At 41.0% G+C, this 21,183-nt stretch overlaps 1 protein-coding gene across 3 annotated transcripts in view; it reads left to right on the forward strand.

Moving 5' to 3' along the window:
* The window catches only part of LOC139731920 (uncharacterized), a 121,399-nt gene that overhangs the window by 38,380 nt on the left and 61,836 nt on the right, over nucleotides 1-21,183 (forward strand). For 2 of the 3 annotated variants that reach the window (XM_071642796.1, XM_071642797.1), the window contains exon 2: nucleotides 20,208-20,445. The gene's annotated coding sequence lies outside the window, so the exon portion shown is untranslated. Of the gene's footprint in view, nucleotides 1-3,055; nucleotides 3,250-20,207; nucleotides 20,446-21,183 lie in introns of those variants that run through there. The other variant, XM_071642798.1, reaches the window with a different exon arrangement.

The raw sequence follows: 21,183 nt of genomic DNA on the forward strand, positions 1-21,183 counted from the left end.
ATATACCACTACAGGGATAAAATTGTCAGGTTGTGACTGTGTAATGGAGAGGCTTGTCATTTAATACCGTTATTTTTCCTACGATATCCTTTTAATGCCATGATAAAACTTTATTTCCAAGGCCGAACTGGCGACAGATAAGTTCCTATTTACCAAAATATAGTATCATAGAAAAAGAAAAAAAAATAGAAACAAAACAAAACAAAACAAAACAAAACAAAACAAAACAAAACATGTTTACAACCTAGAAGGGTGTTATCGGTAACAATATGTTTTGACGAGACATTGCACATAATTTATATTACCAATCATCGTCCTTCTGCATACAAATACGTGTCACTGATAAAACTGTTTAGGTCTACTTTTGTGTTTCATGGAAGACATCATTGTGTGTTTTTTTTTTCTTTTCAGATTGGGAGGCGGGGGGGGGGGCATGCCATGGGGATTCAACCGTTCATGGCTTCTAGAATTTTCGACTATACAAACTCGTCATTTCGCCATCTGATCACGAGTCACTCTGTCACATTGTTGTCATGGTTACAGTCGGTATAAGATAACAGGAAGCCAGCGTCCTGATATCCATTTCTGTATTCCAAGAATTCCGCACCTTTATCAGTCCATCTTAAAGTCGACGATAGCATTGTGCACCTGTCAAATACATACATAATTTACTTATATATGCTTTTTTTTTTGTACTCAGACTTGTTTTAAAGTTAACCTATGATTTGATTTGTTTTATGATAGTCAAATCATGATCTCTTTTCGCTGCCTCATGCTGTAGATGTTTTGTGTCGTTTTGTAAATCATGTATACATATGTAATTTATATAGATTTATTCCTTGTTTCTTTGTGCCTCTAAATGCTATACATATATTTCACAATCATCTTGGATAAGAAATAATGCAGATTAGGGCCCCGTTTTATCAAAAGATGTAATCGATTATAAATTTCCTTCACACACAGGCTTACACATAGCCGTAGACTTACGATAAAAATTTACCTATATAATCCATTATAACTCTTCATAAAACAGGGCCTTGTACTAATAATCAGATGACAAACAACAAAATATCACAAAATAAATAAATGTAAAGGTAGGCCTATATAGTTTCAATAATCTTTTTGCTCTCTCTCTCTCTCTCTCTCTCTTATTATATATGTCTTTCCCTCTCTGTCCCTAGAGACAACACCTGTATATGGGCTCTGTTTTATGAAGAGTTATATAATTGATGGTATAGTTGATTTCTATCATAAGTCTATGGCTGCCTGTGTGTGAAGGAAATTTATAATCGATTATATCTTTTGATAAAACGGGGCCCTGATCGTACACTTGTAGTTTTATATACCACAAGTTGTCATCAAATGCACGATTGTTCACAAAATGTGTGATTATAAGCATGACAAGAGTTTCTTCCTCGCTCACCCTCAAGTTTCACACCATGACGATCTGAGGAAGTCGCACAATTCTAAATTAATCGAACAGTGGAAAATATCTCTCAACATTCGTGTCGCCATCAGAGCGAATTACTAGTAGTCCTACAATGTGTACATACAACTGTACTTCCAAGTTCCATGCTCTTTAGTCACAGATATCGGAACAGTCTGAAAATTCCACATCCTATCCCCCGTTTTGTGCACAATATAAATGCATGTTGCTTGTCTCCTGACTCTCCCGATTAATATTAAAGCAAATCACCTTCGCAGAGTTTGCTGTATTATTTAACGTTTCATGTCTCCGCGGTCTTCACAAGTTCGAGTTCGGGTGCTGGTGCAGAGTGTCCTGTGTACTTGGCTGTTGTGTGGCAGTCTAGCCAAAACGGAACTTCCACCTCTCCAGACCGCTCGGATTCTGGGAAATTCGTCGCCGGTTTGGAGGGCTAAGGAGCGGGGATATATTTAATTGATAAGAAGGCTGCGGTTACCTATCCGACATCCCATAACGGTACTTCGTGGAGTGTTCTTAACTACACGACGTGAAGAAATAGGAGAACGGGAGATAGGAACAGAAATAGAAAGAGATGGAGGAAGAGAGAGAACACAACATTACTTTCCACGATTCGCGGGGAAAGTGTCATCTGATAACATCTCATGAACCTCCGGACTTCGCGACGAACAAAGAAACCAAGGAATCTTGATGATTCTGCCATGTCACAGTGCAGAAATACGAACTTGGAAGAGGGACGTATACTATAGGGTTACTCATTTGTATGAATTCAGCTCACATTAGCCGACATCTCGGACATTGGGTTATAAAAAGGTTGGCTCGAATGTTGTTGCGTGAAAAAAAAAAAAGGAAAGAAAGGAAGCTTTCCACACTTTGCAAGCAACAGAAGATCTTGCAATTCTACCACGTTAAAAAAAAGTGAGGAAAATGAGGAATCGTCACAAGAAAGCGATGTTTCAATATGATTATCAACATACTCGTTCGTCCAAACGACCAACAACCTGTCAAATTCTCCGCCTCGCCTCTTTCTGATGATACCTGGACCTTCATTTGATATTCATGAAATCCAGTTTGCGCTCATTGTTGCGAGGACAGGAAAGCCCGGATCAAGCTTTGTGGGTGTTCGGAACGTTTGTGCATAAACACATGAACCGAGCCACTGTCTCAAGTGGAAATTTCAGACTGTTTTCATGATTGCTCATCATGTAGTACATAAATCGATAGTGCCATGTATAGATTTTGTGGAATTGTGGCCGTTGGTCAGACAATAAACAAATACTCTGACACCCTAAAACAAATAACACTGAAAAGGGTAATGACATACAGTAGGAGGCTCACGCATTCCATTAATGTAGCAATGTCATACGGATTCACTGTACAACTGCATATATTCATTTATGCATATTTCCTTCTTTTGTTCTGTTTCCTTGAGCACCCAATGACGCGTTCTTTTGTGAAGGTGCTATGCCATCATCCTCGTTCATTGTGATTTCTTATGAATTCTGAAAATACTCTTATTCCTAATTGCGATCACTATAAATTGAAACTCTGTATACCCAGTATAACCAGTTCGTAGACGTTCAAATGCGAAAGTCTAGCAATCATCCAGATTCTCCCTCAACGAACGTACCACTGATGGACCCTGTGAGGGCGCTGCAGGGGGTCGGTTCTCGTGTGTACTTTCGAATGGCACCTGAGATTAGGCTTCGCTATGACCTGAAGACGCCCCGAATGCATCGCGTGTGTTGGATGCGCACCTCTAATGGTTGTCAGAAATATGACAGTTGCCAACGTCGCCCATAAAGGTAACTCCATTATTTCATCCGACCCTCCGACATCCATCGACATTCCACTGTCTGTAAGTGTGAACTGTCTTCGCCCGTAGGGCTGGCCCGCCCGGTGGCAGGGGGTCTTTAGCCATTTGGATTGCGCATTTGGAACGCCGTTTGCCGCAGGGGAGGCATACCGGTGGTTCCTTCCCCTTTCTACGAAGTCATAAAATCCTTTGATAGTCGAGGTCGGGTTCATTTTGCACTGGCTCAGCGAGTGACACTGATAAGTTGACACGATTTTCACCTGTATAAAGCCTTTCACGGTAATGTGGCGGCGTACATTCTTCAAATTCCTATAGTGGGCTTATTGTGTTTCTAGCCAGTTTGCCGAAAAAACAAGAAGAAAGAAATACAGCTGTAGTTGATTTTTTCAGGGAGGCTAAACTCCCTGATTCTTTTAAAGGCGTCCCGAAGCACGTGTAAATGTTCTTGATTTGACATTCGACGTTGTGCATTTCCATTGACGTTGTTTATATGCTGTGATTTTCAATACGTGAACTTATTGGAGTAGCATCCAAACTTCACTTGTTAGCTCTTTCTCTCTATTCACTTGCGTTCCAATAATGTTTTTTTTTTATTTTTTTTTATTTTTTTAGATGAAATATCATAGGCGACGGGAGTAGGTGTCATTTCTTTTAAACGATCTTAAACAATAATGTAATACATTCTCTTCAACAGAGACAATGGTCAGAGGTAACGTGCAAAACGACTTTCAACCACAGCCCTATAGGGGGGCCTTTTGGGCTTTCTGAATATCGTCTCCAGAGGCTTGTTCACGTCGGGGCGTATTTTAGCACAGGGGCGTATGTACAGTTATATGAGGCTCATCCCGCGAGATCAACCAACACCCACACGTCATACTGTCCACGAGTACGACATTGAAAACAGGTCCGTAAGTCATACAACCCACGAGTCATAACAGCCCGTGAGTTCAACACTGCAGTACGCAAATAAGGCCTGTGAGTCCGACGCCAGACAAACAAGGCCCACGAGTTTGACACTGGGTGAAAACGGCCCACGAGTTGGACACTGGGTAAAAATGGTCTATGAGTTCGACATGACATCACAGGGCGCCCCATGTCAGTCTCTCTGGCCTTGTTTACATCGTGTGGAACTCATGCACATTGTTTGCCTACTGTTTGCCTATTGTTTGCCTGGTGTCGGACTCGTGGGCCGTATGATTCGTGGGCTGTATGATTCGTGGGTGTCGAACCCGTGGCGTGCACCCGATCTAGGTTGCCCTACATTTTACATAAAGCAGTTTCAAAGCTGGGCTTCACTATTATTCGCAAGGCGCGGCAGGTGCTGCGTCTCAGGTCCAGTTGACCTGATTAATTGATTGTCGTTATAGTGCCCATAATTCTGTGAACAACTCATCCATTATGCACGCTCGTGTCCTCTCAGTGACCCCCTTCGTGCCGTATGACAAGCAAAAGTTTGTGTGACGCGTGCCTAGATTTCCGCAGGTAGGCCTACTTATTGGTAATTACGATATGCTTTTAAATCTGAAGTGTCGCACCTCTCATAAGAAATCCTCTCTCCAAGACTTCAAAGATATACAGTCATGATATAAACGTCAGTCTTCTGAGTCTAACACTTTACAAGAGGAATACTCTGCATTTTCTTCATTCTTTTGGTTTCCTCGTTGTAATATTTAGAATGTTTTATTTGTTTTTTGTTTGTTTGTTTGTTTGTTTTTTGCACGGTACTGCCAGGAATTATGTAGTCATGCATTGGTTTTGTCTGTTGCCTATTATCCGATTATATTGAGACATACACAAAGTCACACATACACTTCAAAACATACACTTCTGCCCGCTTTCATCGTATTTACGCTTTGTCTTGTCTTCTCAGACGTATACAAATTGTTTTGATTCAAAGGGCTTCATTCATAATTATGAAGGTGTTTTTTTTTTAAGTTGCCATCTGTTAATTACTATGTTGTGGTAGTTCAATGTGTAATAACAATTCTTCCTCTGCGATCCCATTGATCAATCTATAGCGGTAATTTTTTGGACGATTTTATGAAATAGTGTTGGTGAATATTATTGATAATGATTATGTTTGTCTGTTACGATAATCGACTGACAAGTTCTTGAATTTGTCGTACCATCAAGACGTAATTTCTGCGAGTGTTGCACATCTTCTCAATTGATACTCCCAATGCGTAACCTGCGATTACAGACACACGCCTGGGCTCAAGGCTAAGGGAGCTGAGTGGATGAGTGGATACGTCGGGCGAGTGTTGCTGTATCATAAATGATGGATCGTCCGTCCTCCCTTGTAGCGTGTGTATGTGTGTGTGTGTGTGTGTGTGACAGTAATGGGACTTATCGCCCACTTGACATACCTATACTTTATGTAAATACAACGGAACCTGAGTTTCGTCACGAAGGGCTGGCACTAGCAGGCAGAGTTAACATAGCGAACATTGCGTCACGCACCCCTGCCGTTTGTTTCGTGACGTCAACGCGCCGGTTGCATTGATTGACGGAGTTTACTCTGGGCATATCACATGACCACCTTCACTTTCCCTGTATGTACTCTGTATGAGTACCACTATAGCAACTCTATTGCGTAAGATACTCATGACCATTTTGAAAAAAAAAAAGTTTTCAAGCGTTAGTTGTCACGCAAAAGGCACACTTTAATGATACACATTTAACCTTCTTGTACGTACCTACATATATTGTACAATGTTCAGGAATACCTTCTTCATCATCTGCGTTTTATCGCTCCGTTGACAAGGTCATCAACCCCGGTCTGGTGAGCCGTTTGAAAGACGATGTGTTCAACTCTATGGGAAGAAAAAAAGCAGAAAAGAAAAATATATTTTGTTCGCGGTAAGAATAAAAGATTAGCTGTGATTCTTTCTCTTCGCATTTGCCAGTCGAGCCAAAGATAAAGAATTGAGAATCAACATCAAAGGCCTCTAAATAGTAACATGTTCGACAACCATTCAGCGTAAATCTGTGGAAGATTATTTCTCGGAATGTGCATGCATATATTACTGGATTACTGCATGTTAGTCATTGTCTATCTACGACAACCACGACTGGCTTCTAGGTCATTTTCGCTTGCAACTCTTGTTTTTCGGTCGTCGCACGGATAAATTCACTCGAAAGTCGACATTCGATAATGATCTTTCCCATTATTCATTTGTATCGCCTGGAACGATACAGGACTCTTGAAAATGAATTTGTGTATGTTTTGGGGTGATCCGAAGAAATCCTTCTGAGCAGCTTGTTGGACATACTCGCTCGTTTGTTTGTTTTTTTTTTTTCGTTCTAAATGCGCGAAAGGCTGTCTTCAAAACAGTGTTGCCATTAAACCATTTTGATGTCACATGTAGTTATGCTGTGAAAGACGATTGATAATCAACACATATAGGTAGAGCTGATTTCTGACACGATTGCAATGCTTAAAACGACACTGAAATAAAGGGATTAAAAAGCCCCCCTTAAAAGTCCTGTCTATACCTTTGGGAGTTCAGTGATTTAAAATTATTTTTTCAAGATATTACCCGGGTACGCTTAATGCATAAAAGCATATATGTGTACTGTATAGGTCTGTTGTACTACAAGAAAATCCTATCACATAATTATTTTCGCGATAAAGTCTAAAATATAAGGAGATATCTGTATTTTTCTCAGTAAACCGTAACTGTAGACGGTTTTGTCTGGAGACATTTTTATTATAACTATTGTTCACATTTTGTATGTTTTAACAATTTTAACAATCGATTTTACCGATTCAAATTTTTACAGTGTTTTTTTTTTTTCTATCCCTAACTCACATTTTAGAACTATTTTAAAACACTAATGCTGGGCTTTTGTGTCATCTGCAAAAGGTAAATTATGCCTTTAAAAATGTGAATCTTGAAGCAAACAAAGTCATTTTCCCCTGTTTTCTTTCTCGTTGCCTTCTACATAACAATCTTAGTCTGTACTGTAGGCGTACATGTACGTGATCTTTAACAGAATCATGGGAATTGTAAACTTGGAGTAACACGGCCTTACTGGAAACAATCCAAAACGGTATAAAGCATTAAAAAGCACCCCACAACTGAAATGGAATAATGGCGGTGTTTAGTTTCATGGTCAGCATGTGGCATGTTCGTGAGAAATCAAACATTATTTTTTAAGGGTAAGGCGGGCTGATAGACGCCTTGTGCAAACAAATAATATGACATGAAAAGAAAATCAAACAATGTCTGTACGTCTCTCGGTGGAAGAAGAGAGAAGGTCGTTCCGAACCAGACTTCGATTTGTGTCTCGTTTCATTTCCACTGTCTATCGCACCTTAGTAACGAAAAGGGCAGCCATGTATAAAGTCTACAACCAAGTCTACGACCTCGTGAATTTGCGTGTGTATGTGTGTGTGCGCCCACGTAAGTTTACAAAACGTATCGGTATACTCAAACATGTTGACGAGATTTCAGAGCAAATCGTTTTGTTGATTCACTTCCGGTCATTTTGTGTTTTGTATGAAGAAAATTGATAATCTGTTAATTTTCCCAAACTGAGAAATACATTGGAGTTGTGCCCTTTTTCGTGATCTACTTCCGCACAAAGTAGTTCGTGACTGCCGCTAGGTTGAAGGACAGAATTGAATCGCTTGGGGAAGGACGGCGAAATGATCCGCTGTAAGACTAGCTGTCAATAAATCGCGCTACTGAACGAACGCAATTGAGGGAAGGTACATGCATATCTTTTTTTTTTTTTTTTTTTTTTTTTTTTTTGGTATCATTGGCACTTCACAATCTGCATGCCGCGAGCTAAAAATCGTGAGTACGTGGTACCGGTGCTCGGTCAAGGGCGTGTGTCGGAATTGAATATTGTACAAATGCATCTCTCTTCCCTTTATTGTGAGGTGGGTGTGCATGCTGACGAGACGGCGAGACAAAAACCTTTGCCCAGGGGGATGTTTTGTAAAGGCATTCGACTGACGAAAAAAAATATGGATGTTACGTTTTGTAAACTTGCGTGATCTAGAGTATCAGTGATTGCCAGTAACTTTGTTATCACCACATCAGTAAAAAACAAAACAAAAAAAAAACAAAAAAAAAACAAACAATCTTTCATAATCATGCTATCACTGCACAGGCTTAATTTAACACAGAGCTCTGAGCAAGAAACTGAAATGTAAACTGTTTGTCTTGGTATATTTGACACTATCGTGTCGATGCCGTCAAAATCGTCTTGCACGGCGTCCTGCTGCTCAAGAACCGGTATAGAACTTCTTAATTGAAGCGTCACCAGCATGTTATACCCACCCTGACACTCACAAATTACAGGTGTTGTATAATAAAACTGAAAGAGATAATAGTAATGACGAAAAAATGATATAGTAATCATATTCGACACAAGAATGCCTTGACTTTTATGTACTCTTGAAACGGAGTTTTAGTATTCATCAGTTATTTTGTACTCTATCAGCACATCCACTTACCAAAAGAAAGAAAAGAAAAGAAAAAGAAAAAAATCCAGGATACGAAGACGATTTCCGATTACAGTAACTATAGCCCTTAACCATCGGGGACATGACTACATTCCATGCATGTCAATGGCGTATTATTGGTTGGTGGATAGAAGAGTGAAAGTGGTGATGTAGTCACGTGACATGTGAACATTATCGTCCCTGCGGGGCTTTACTCATTCCTGTCACTAATCTGGAGTGGAAGAGGATGCTTTGCTGTGTTTTTTCTTCACCTCGTCCATTATCAATCAGCGTGTGGCGCTCTAGTTCGGTCATTCTCCCTCCAAGTTGCATGCTTTGCTCTCAAGACCCAGAGATGCGGGAAAAAACCTAGGCGCGGTGAAACGGGAGACCCTGGTATCCCAGGCCCGGCCAACAGATGAGATAACGTGTCGCCTGCGAGCCATGCGGCTATAAAACTTTGAACTTGAACGAGGCTATAGAGAAGAACTCGGTATTACAGAAAAATAATACATGTGCTCTGTAGAATTATCTCTTTAGTTCATAATTCCCCAGACCCGAGCCCCTCGTCTAAATACTGGAGAAGATGATCGCTCAAACACAAAGCAAGAGCATTACTGTGTATGAAAATAGATTAAAGAGTCTTTAATGCAGCCTGTCTATAAACAATTGTTGTTGTTTTTTAAAATAAATACCTGAGATAAGTAACCCCATCTTTTCACTCGGCTTAAGCCAACACGAAGCACCTGAACTCCAAACTAGGCGCTCTCTTCGTAACGAAAACAAAATCAGTTTTTCAACTGCCTAATGTTATATAGCCTAGGCGCTTAGAGAAATGTATTCCCAGCGCGGCACAAATGAATGGCCGAATTAGTTTTCCCATGGACCTCCAATGGATTTCCGTAGGTGTGGGATAAACGGAGATATGGCAAGAATTAGGTATACAGAAATCTCCATCTCAAACTCCGCACTAATACAGGGACTATGCTGTGTCTGATAATGTTTATTTTTGTCCTTTATCGAAACACCTCCATCTTGTTTGTCATGCATAAAATATCGATTCCCAGGGCGAGGATTTTTAGGAGTGTACACGAGAAGTATAAATGCAATTGGCAGACGAAGCATGCCCATTCTGTCCAAGAATTCAGACGGACATAAGCATGATAAACGCCTTCAGAATTTCAGCATTTCAGGTGTCTTTATCCTTACCTGGAGCAGCATGTGTGTTCAAGTGTATTCCAATCGCATCAAAATTTAGCTGCCTTGATTATCTGAAAGAAGAACGATTAAAGTTTGCTGTGAGAGCGTGGACTATGAAAGGGACAGATAGGTAAACAGGTTTGTGATTTCAGAAACATAGTCCTGAATATTTCATATCTCGCCTGTCTGTGTCCATCAGGGTATTATGCAATAAGAACACAATGTCTGAGGTAGGCCCATACATCCGATACCGGCATGGGGGAAATATACAAGATAGTGTTGCAACATAAACTTATGATAAAGGAAAGATTTTTGCGTCTCCATGAAATGCGATGTTGGTAACTTGGGAGGGGAGCTCGTTGGTTGATATGCGACAGTGAGGGCATTATTAAGAATTACCCACAATACCTTTATTGAACTACAAGTCTAACACACCTGAGGCGATCTCCGGGGGCGGTGGGACTTTTTCGAAGGCATCGAGTGTGGGTGATTATACTAATGACAAAGTGATGTGTATCATTTGCTTATATGAAATGATGAAGCAGATCCTTGTCGTTCGATAAATCAGCCTCATCGCGAGTAAATAAAGCGATGAAATCTCGCCCAGTCACCATACCGACATGAAAGTACTAATGACCGGTCATTACACTTTGCTAATGACCGGCCATAAGCAAAATTGCGTGCGCTCTCAACCAATCATTTGATCAGGATTTGCTTCATCATGTTATGATATAGGGACTAAGGCTCTGGACTTTCAAGCAGAAGGTACCTCGTTCGAGTCCTATAGTCAGTGCTAACAACCGTCGGCAATTTCTTTTACCCGCGATGTCCCTCCTTAAACCTGCTATGGTAAAATGCACGGCTAAACCTGTTATCCGGGCTTTCATGAAGAGCATTGGTATCTCTAAAGAAACTAACCTGAATAAAACAAGATCATAATTTATAATCATTTTTTTTTTTGTCAGGGGTGATAATATAAATGCAGTTTTTTCCTTACATTGAGACAGACATTCAAAATTAATGGAATAAGGCTTTACTTTGCCGTGCCATTAATTGCTCGGTGTCGAGAGTTTGCCATTTTACAATTGGCAAGTAGAAGGCAATATTTATACAAACCGTCCGATTCTGTGTTTCACACATTCTCACCATCTCTTTATTTCTCTCCCAGGAAGGGATTTTGATCGACTGTTTCACAAACTTGGGAGTTCTCCTTTAAGCCCGGCTTGCTGTGTATGGGCTCAAACAAACTTCGCGACTGTTTCGGGAAATCCCCCGATGTTGGTCCGCTCACTCAGCACGCCCCCTTCCGTATTCAGCGATGGCCGCCTCAGGGTGTACCACAACGCTCAGCGGAGGTGGCTGCGTCGTAGCCGAGGCAAACTACGGGTGACAAACGTGTCCCCTTTATTACGTACTTTGCATATATTATTGACTACTTTCTGTGCAGTTGACACCACGCGTCGTACGAGGTGGGAAGCTCCTCCATGCTCTTACTATGGACCTACAAGGTCGTGGCAAGGAGGTACTCTTGCAAGCCAAGGGCCTTCTTGGTCGTATACTTACATTATGTCACCACCAAGGAGGTACTAAATGCAACTCCGTGAGGTGCCTCCTTGTTACTACCTCTACTGCTACTGCTGCTACTACTACTGCTACACACACACACACACATACGCACACCCCTCCAATATTCGTGCGTCAGGCCTATACACTTTTCCCATCCGACATAACTCAAGCAGATTCATGTTGTCTACGCTGATGATGAACCCTGTGAGATACTAAAGCTGGCTTTACAACTAAAGCATAAAAGAAAGTGTTTTAGTCCGTGCGAATTTCCTGGGTATCCTACACACTACTCACTACTTATAGTTATGCATCCTGTTTCGATTCGCGTACTGAACTCTATGTGGAAGCAGCCTCATCTAAATTTGTACTATACCACAATTAAATTTTTACAGTATTCTATCGTATCATAACATCTAGGTGTCATCACGAGAGATAAAAACTCCTTAAAACTGACAAGACATCAAGAAGACGGCACTAATATAAGCCAGCAGAAAAACACCTGTGACCTGAGTAGTGATTCTAAGAGAATGCCTCCCCCCTCCTCGTTGAGGATTGATTGGATGAAACTCTTCGCGAGGAGAATACGTATACATGTTCATTCTACATATGCATATGATTTTGACGTGCGTGGCTTCATCCAAAAAGGACTATTTTTACTATATTAGCCAAGCTTTGACCCTCAAAAACGGTGCCGATGGGGACAAAAAAAAAAAAAAATACTTGGTCTTGTACCTCTACGCACGACGAAATCCCAGAGTCTACAACCGGAGATGTCGCGCGGTCCCTGGACTGTTCGAATTATCGTTTTCTATTTACGTGCGTTTGCCTCACGAACATCCTTCCAGTGTGGGAGTCACATCGGTAAGGTGAGACGAAATCGCGGACTGAAGAGGCAACTTTTGTTCGCAAGAATAGAAGTAGCGGGAGAGAAGAGAGAGATGTAGAAAAGAAAAAGGAGGATATAGTATATTGGAGAGGGAATCGATGGGAAATGGAACAGCACACATCAAGCAGGCAATACAAACCCTCTGAGATGTATCGCGATGACGAACAAGCGAACAAGTGGCCATGGCAATGAAGATGTCATGACCGGATACGTCACAAAAGATGAGTTGAGAAATAGAGGGAGAAAGAGAAAGATAAAGGAGAGAAGGGAAGAGAAAGGAAGAGAGGGAGGGTGACGGAGAGGGAGAGTGGGAAAGAAACCTAAAGAAAGTAAAAGGAAAGGGTTGTTATCATGTGGTTCCGTGATTCCTAGAATAGTCTTTGGCTTTGCAGCGAACGAGCGCTGCTGCTGCTGCCCGAGAATATCAATGTCGGCCTCGGGGCAGCTATCGGCCTGCTTGTTTTCTAGTCTAATAAAAGTCGGCTTATTGGTGAGGGGAACATTTCAGGACCTTACATTCACCATGGAGCTACCAAATGCTATCTCCATGCATTCACACTGCTAAAACGTCCCTGCATGTTGACTACTGGTCTTTTGACCTCGTACAAAAATCTATTCAGATAATGTAACAACGCGCGCACACACACACACATTGTGTATAATTTGTGTGTGTCTGTGTGCGCTTGTTAGAAATTGAATATGAATGAAATGAAATGAAACGAAGCACATAACACACACATTATACGTAATGGCTTACATATATATCAATATGAAAATACCAATTATGAGAAAAATAATATGCCTGATTGCAGCATACCAATGAAACACAAATGCAGTATACGATATTTGTACATGGCGCCACACTCTGCGCTGCCTTCTGTGCAAGTTTGAGGAAGGAGGTTATAGATCTCTCTCCACCTCTCTGGTCTGACCAGGAAGGTGGAAAGAACGTCACCTTCCTTTCCTCTCCGGCTTGACCCTGAGTGGAGGGGCTCTTTAGAGTGCCGTCGTGCGTCTTTCCATTGCATGGATATTGACAACTATGAGATAAAGAAAAAGTAAAGAATGTGAAATCTTTCCCAAACGCACGGTTAAAACGCACACGAAAAGCACGAAGTAAGCGTGCCACCTTGTACCAACGCTTGCATTGCAGCATGTTGTGGAGCATACACTGGATCTACTTTGAGGGAGAAAACTTATTTTGAGTATACAGTCAGTCACATGATATACTGCGCATAACGGCATTCACCGTGGCCTATAACAGTGAGAGAATATATATATATATATATATATATATATATATATATATATATATTGAGAGAGAAAGAGAGGGTTAGAGACGGGGTATCAAAGAAGATCGGTGGGTTTTCGGGCGTCACCTTGCGAGGAAAGACAATATTGGGTGACGATCATTACGCCTAACTGCCGATAAATGTCGCGCATGGTTCACAATCATGACGCTACAGTCGCCACTCCAGTGACCGTGAAATCGTCCGTCCCTCCCTTGATCAATACGGAAGACGAGCCACCCATCAATATCCGTCAAACTGTCTGACCTTTACGTCAGCGCGTTCACGAATCTAATTGATATGGCGCTGCACATACCGGTTTGCGGACGCGCCAACTTAAATGTGTTTATGGTAATTGTTGCAACAAACAGTTAGCGTGATGTACGACGAGTGGAGCTGTCGTAAGCGTCGTGCGTGAGCGAAGCGAACAAATCGCAATTTTTGTGAAGTCACTGATTTGCAAGGCTCGCGTGTATTGTATTGTCAAAAAACAATCAGCGACGATAATGCGCGAGTTCCCCGGGGAACGAGACAAATCAAGCAAATCGAGTTTACATATCGAATGTCATAAATCTGCGTGGCGGCGTGCCCGATGAAAGACGAAAATAAACCGGCTTAGTTCCTAATTTGTGGCGTTTAAATGATGGCAGCGTGTCGCTTTCTGATGCAATGCAAACGCGACAGCGCGCTCGAGTCTATGCCTAGTTATAATGCCGCCATATGTAAGTCATGAATAATATTTCGAACTGCACACGTTCGTGGGCTCGTAAATAGGACGTCACTTCGAAGCCGTGCGCATGCGCAACTGATCGCCTTTTGCTATCGATCAAATCACACCACTTGAGTGACGCATAGAATTTGCTATACAGCACACCCCTTAGACCTGATATCATTTTTGATCCCGAGCGTTTGGTCTCGATTATCTGAAGATCAATAAAACTGTTCTCGATATTTATCTTATTTTCGATTTATGTTTTCAGTCTTTGTCTTTTTTTTTTCGGTCCTTTGCACACCAGTCAACAGTTGGCGGGAAACATTTCATACCGCAAGGTGTAGTCTTTCCCAACAGTGCTAATGTTGGAGGTCTATGCTTCTGTAAGAAAGCACGTGAAGGTTCGCCATTATTCTAGCATAATCATCTAGGTGATTGATTTGCGCACATCTTTACGTCATTATGTCTGACTTCATGATGCCCTTTGTTTTCACATGCGCACTTGATTTGCTGCTGTAGAATTTGTCACTCTTGTGTGATTGAGCGGATTTTGCATATCGCTTTAATAGGAACAACTACGATTCAAACTTAATCCCGCTGTTCTCAAACGTTCACCATCATGATTTCTCAGCCTGAACGCCATTTCGGATGTCGAGCCCGAAAATGATTGGGCATCAGCTGACGATATCTGCCCCATGTAGAGCCCGTTAGGGGATCCACTCGGGGCTGAGTGGCTAAGTTTTGACGCAAACCGCGTATCGTTTGACCGACTCTTCTCGATCGCTGATGCGCGATGTCGAAGCACCGTCAAGGTCAAGACCCCCTTACGTTCATAGTGGAGAGCATCCCGGTGATTGAAGGCCTCGTAACAGTACCCACGCCCGACAAACAACGAACGCCTTGATGAAGATTAGGTATTGCCGATACTTGGTGTACATCAGAAGAACAAAGAGCGGTTTCCCCTTTGTACATTACTGGTATTGACACCTGTACTCACGTGCGCGCAAGCAAGCACTCGCGAGCGCGTTTACCAGTCCAGCCGTACACACGCGCACCCACGCATACATAGTAATAATATGCAGAGTTGTAGATGACACACAACCTATAAATTATGCATCGTGGATGGGTAATAATAATTGCACGCGGATTATCCAAACACCAGTACCGACTTCTGTGTAGTTTATTATTTTTCACCAAAGATATGGGGACCTATACATTTTTTAATTGGGGATCACGAAACGGCTGTAGCAATTGTTAAATTAACTGACACTGAAGTTTTATACACAAGGAAAAACTTATTAGTAACCTATATTTATCTTGGAGGCATCCTACTACCCTTTTCTTCCATCTCTACTACATTGTTCTAATATGTTTCATGATGCAATAAATCATATCATATCATAAATGATAATCTGATATGACATACTTGCGTTATTATACTGCAATAAAATTTATTTTACGTTATTTTTTTCCGTATCATCTTGCGATCGGTGTCCTTTTTTAGTTTTGGCTGGTTCAGTCAGAAGAACCTGTGCATTCACAGGGGAATAGTTTTGGGGGTGGTTCCTCGTTCGTGTGGATTATGATGTGTTGCCGATTAAACCTCTCTTCAGAATCTTCCGATTGTCTTACTGCCACTGAATGTTGGTGACCATTACTATTAGACTCTGTTCTGTGTCTCCGTAAGGCATGTTGTACCGCTCAAACGTTTCTTCCCGAGCCCGACTGTCGTTGACCTTTTTATCATTATCATTATCATTATCAGTATCACTATCATTATTATCATTAGACGCGTGCGTCAACCTGTCCGGTGAGAGTAGCCGCATTACGTCATTGTCACGGACCCGTCCGCGTTTTGGCCTCGGTGATTAATAGCCGTCTCCATGATCGCGTTATTCTGTTCGTTTCTTGGAATGTGCCTCGAACGCTCAGTGCCCCAGCGCACGGTAGATATGCGATGATTATTTCAGTCAGTGGACAGAAAAGGACAAAATGTTTTCGATGACGCATAAATCACCCCCCCCCCCAAAAAAAAAAAAACAAAAAAAAAACAAAAAAAAAAAACCACCCAAGTTTTTTCCTGTTTTTTTTTTTTTTCTCAAAATGTAATTATAGTAGACACCAAGTAAAGATAGATAGCGCAGTCGAGTAGGGACGGCAACCTGGGATCAAGCAGCCTTCATTTGATCAAATCCTTTCCCTGGTGGGAAAAAGGGATCAATTCGTAGATGACATTTCAAACCAGTGGCTATACGGCGTCAATGCCTATTCCTTTCCCGACTTTTCTGTGTGTAATTATGGTGTCCTTTTCGTACGGAATATAGGCGAAGGAAGTATTTATCCTTCAGAAAGTAAGGAAAGGAAATGATAAGAAATTTGTCCGTTATTGTGTGATTTAGTTGACCGTGCTTTGGAGGGACCTTCAATAGAGAACTGTTACCCTTGAAAGATGAACTAAACCAAAACATGTAGAAGAGTTGTGTAATATCATATATAATTATTTCAATTTGTGTGATCTATTTGTTAATTTGATCCATAAAAAAACTGTAAGGTAAACAAGTGAGGAGAATGTGTTCTTACGCTCATATACAAATATACTCTCGTAGAAAAAAAACAACAAACGAGATGGGAGGGCTTGGGTTTGTAGAACTTGGGTGAGTTAATGATTGTGATGTTTTATAGCAATATTCCTATATAGTGGACAAATTCAAAACGCCCCCTGAATTGCTGAATCAAAGTTTTATCGTGATCAAGAAACAAACCAGCAAGCATTTTCTTTTTTTCCCATAACATTGGACAGGCTACGTAAACGTGACGGATGGACTCCTTTCCTCATTACGTGACAACCATGATGTAATTATTATATTCATTTCTATCCACATATTTCATTTCCCTTCGCGCCAGACTTAAACGAAACGAATGGACGCCAGCGTGGTTTACGAGCCAAATCACGGCCGGTATAACTCTATTACAGAAACGTATGGGAGAAATTAAATGGTGGGGAAAACATGTTTATATTTCATTTATTTACGTGGCTAAATATCCCTCTCTCGTTATGTACAAAGCATTCTATTCGAGGGATGGGAGTAAGTCACCATTTGCGTATTTTTTTTTTCACTGACCCCACAAGAAGAGAAGAAAGAGATACTGAAAGGGGGACGAGTGTAGGTGGACATAAAGAAAGATGAAGAGAGAACAGAGGGAAAGGATGGGAGAACATCATAGTGAGATTTTTTTCCTTTTTATTTTACCTGTATCAGAAGAATGGTCATAACCAGCACGTCATTTGTAACACGATTAAAGCGTTGCCATGGCAATAGCAAATCAACGTGGAATCTTACTATCTCCTCGCCGAAGCCACTTTTCACAAAGGCTCGTCGGGAATTTCGTTTTCCCAGCGTCAGGTTTGGCGTCAGGTCTGAGTATAACAAAAGCATTCAAACCATCGTTTGAACCATCGATTGAACCGGCAAAGGAATTCACTATCTTTATTTAAAGAAATGTCGTCTTTATCTCTCTCCCTCCTCATCGTACGTCCTTTATACACGCACTCACAACACAAAGTAATGATGTGATTATGGTGATTTGATTGCGACTGCAATGATCAATTTGTAGTGGATATTGAAAGCAATGTTCAACATTTCAGGGTTTTTTTAGAATATAGAATATTGTGGACTCAAGATGTGCGATGACGTTGAAAAAAAAAGAAAGAAACTCCTTTGCAACTACATAAGTTTGAAATATTTTTGTTGCCACTTTCTAATCATGAACGTAGTCACCATTATACCCGTCATGCTATAACGTGACTAGCAAATATTATTGTGTCGTGAAAACTGAAGAAAATCAGATATCGCATTATTTCCCTATTTCTATATTCTGGTTTTGATGATACTCTTATGTATTTGTTTGACTTCCCCTTTTCATCGTATACAAGTAGAATTAATTTTCGATGAATATTTCATGTTGCTCAGCATTTCGTGCTTTATTGATACTATAGATTTATTGCATTTCGTGTAGTTGAAGAGTTCTGTCGTCTGTGTACACATGATTATATAAAAAAAAATACAAAATTTAGCCAGATTCTGTTCGTGTACAGTTTGAGTAAAACTAACAATTCTTTCTTGTCTTCTTGATTGAGACTCTTCGTATATATCAATACTTTACCTTTAAAATTAGGCTGCGATACCTTTCCTTGCGGATTATCGAACGGTTTGCGGCTCGGGTTTGATCGCGGGTCGTTCTTTGTTTCGGAAATCCCCGCTTTCTCCTTTTTTTTTTCTCGGATTCCCGCAGAAAATAATGTGAACACGACTACTGTTATTTTATTATCATATTCGCTCCGTTTACGTTTCCCTCGCTGCAAAGATGATGTCGCGTCTGTGGAGTAGAAGTACACGAGTCCTGGCGGGAAACACAGCACTTGCCTCGGCTTGTTTAAGTGGATCACAAATCGTACAAATCTAATTCCCCTCAGAAATTCTCAAACCCCCTGTATTTCCTTTTTTGCTGTTCTCTTTCAAACCCGCGCCGTCATCTCGGTGCTTTCTTATCCTCTGCAGCGAATTTGAATTTCTGAGCAAATACTTCGAATCCCATTAATTTAAGGGACGCAGTGATCGCCGTGTGCGCATTGCACTTTCTTCGCCGGGGTCACAGTGTGTTTATCTTTATGCCCTGATATGATGCAAATCTGACGGACGAAAATTTGCCTAATTCCTTTCCCCCTATTTTGGGGCGAATTTACTTTAATTGGATGCCGTGATTTGGTGTTGTCGCCATACTTGCATAGCGCTGATTCATCATGGGGCGCCGTGGGGTGGGGTGAGGGAGGGGGGGGGGAGGAGCTGATGAGGGGAAAACGAACAAAGAATGTGCGAGAGGGGTCAGATCCTCGTCGGTTCAAATTTTGACGAAAACGAAAGTTGCATTGATGTGATTTAGATCACTTTGGCTGGAGTGACTTCAACAAAACAAACAAACAAACAAACAATTCAAAGCCCTTCTGGAACAATGTAAACTAATGTTTGAAGAAAATAGACATCGCCATAAAATGACAGGGATCAATGAAAGATCACAGCAATTGGGCGCAAAGTTCGTTTGTGAATATTTCCTACCTGATTAATTGTCATTACCCATGTGCTGTCGATCTATTGTGGATTTATAGTGCAAAGCGTGGCCGGTTTGATGAATGCCCTCGAAATTAGCCAACCCCGAGTCCAACATCCATGAACATGACACACTATGCGGTCATAGAACTACGCAGAGTGCTCTCAAATCACGTGCAGCCATGTTCCCGATAAACCAATAAGAATATTGATCAAAAGTGAACAAAGCGACATGGGTGTCAGATCCAACACACCCGAACATATCGTGACAAACCAATTATATCATTTGCCACATTAATCCATTACTTGTATCTGACGCACGCAGCACCGGCCTCCCCTCCCCCACTCTCTCTCTCCCTCTCCTCTCTTTGTTGGAGCGAGGGGAGGGTATGTCGCCTGTCACCTATATTGATAATATCACTTGTCAAACCGCGATGCTTGTCGAAGGAACGTGATATTAAATCATCCTCTGATAAGATACGTGTATCACATTGTCTGTAGTAATCTTATTTCTATCGTCCAATGAGATTATTCCGCATGGTTTTGAAGCTTTGTTAAGAAAACGTTCGTCAGCCCGGTAGTAATGTTGTCGTCTCGTTGACTCACTTGATATCATTTGGCCGTTTTGGTCTTCTCTGCAAGATATTTAAGCTACTTTATTTCTTTATTTTTTTCAAGACTTCTTCCGTCGTCTTGCCATCCTCGCCGTCTAACTTCTCTTTTCCTATCCACAGGTAATTTCTACGCCAAGTTGACGAAAAAGATTTCGAGGAACGACGAGCAAAAAAGGATTAGCTACACAACGACAACACCGGCCAGCTAAGAGACCGCCCTGCATGCGAGGGGACGTAAGGCCCGAATCCAATTTGTGTCGTGGCGCAGCGCGCTGCTATCTCCTGAGACTTTGTGCGCCACGAACCAGTATGGATACCTGACACAGTGTATGGTTTTCCTCGATAGAGCACCACTCCGGTAAGTCTCAAATTGTGTGTATGATATATACAATGTATATGCTTGATATTGTATACACACATACAAACACAATGATTTAGCTCTTCATACATGTATTATATATGATATATAATACATGTATGAAGAGCTTGCTGTCAAAAGGCACTAAATCCATCATTTTTCAATGGATTTAGCGCCTACTAGAAGCAAGCTCTTCATATATAATTATGTATTTTTTGTTTTGTTTGGAAAAATTAATCATTCATTGGACAAAGAATAAATGATTATAGTCATGTACCAATCCTAGAATATAGTAGTCATGTACGAACAAATAGATAATCATTAATCATTAATCATAATCATTTAGCGCATAGAGACATTTTATGTAATAACGCACTATATAAATGTTGTGAATTATTATTATTATTATTATTATAATCATTAATACCCATTCAATCAAATTATTAGGAACAAAATACAGGGGCCTGCGACCGTAATCAGAAGCTCGATTTTGATGACGACCTCAAAGAATACATAAGATGTGTTCCTATCGTTACAAATAATTTCATATGCCTGGTGGGGATGAATCCATAAAGAATGCATCAGTGCGAGGGTGAGTTAGAGTGCGTGTCTGGAGTTGCAGCTTTTTGTTTAGTATTTTATTGCGTTATTGTTCAGTGTAAGGATGGTATAACGTGTACAGTGAGTCAAAAAAGGATTGAGCGAATTTAAACTTATATTGATCAGTATATTTATGTG

The sequence above is a fragment of the Diadema antillarum genome, unplaced genomic scaffold (assembly GCF_040938485.1).
Source record: "Diadema antillarum isolate AM-2024a unplaced genomic scaffold, OU_Dant_1.0 seq00000386_RagTag, whole genome shotgun sequence".
NCBI classification, from domain to species: Eukaryota; Metazoa; Echinodermata; class Echinoidea; order Diadematoida; family Diadematidae; genus Diadema; species Diadema antillarum.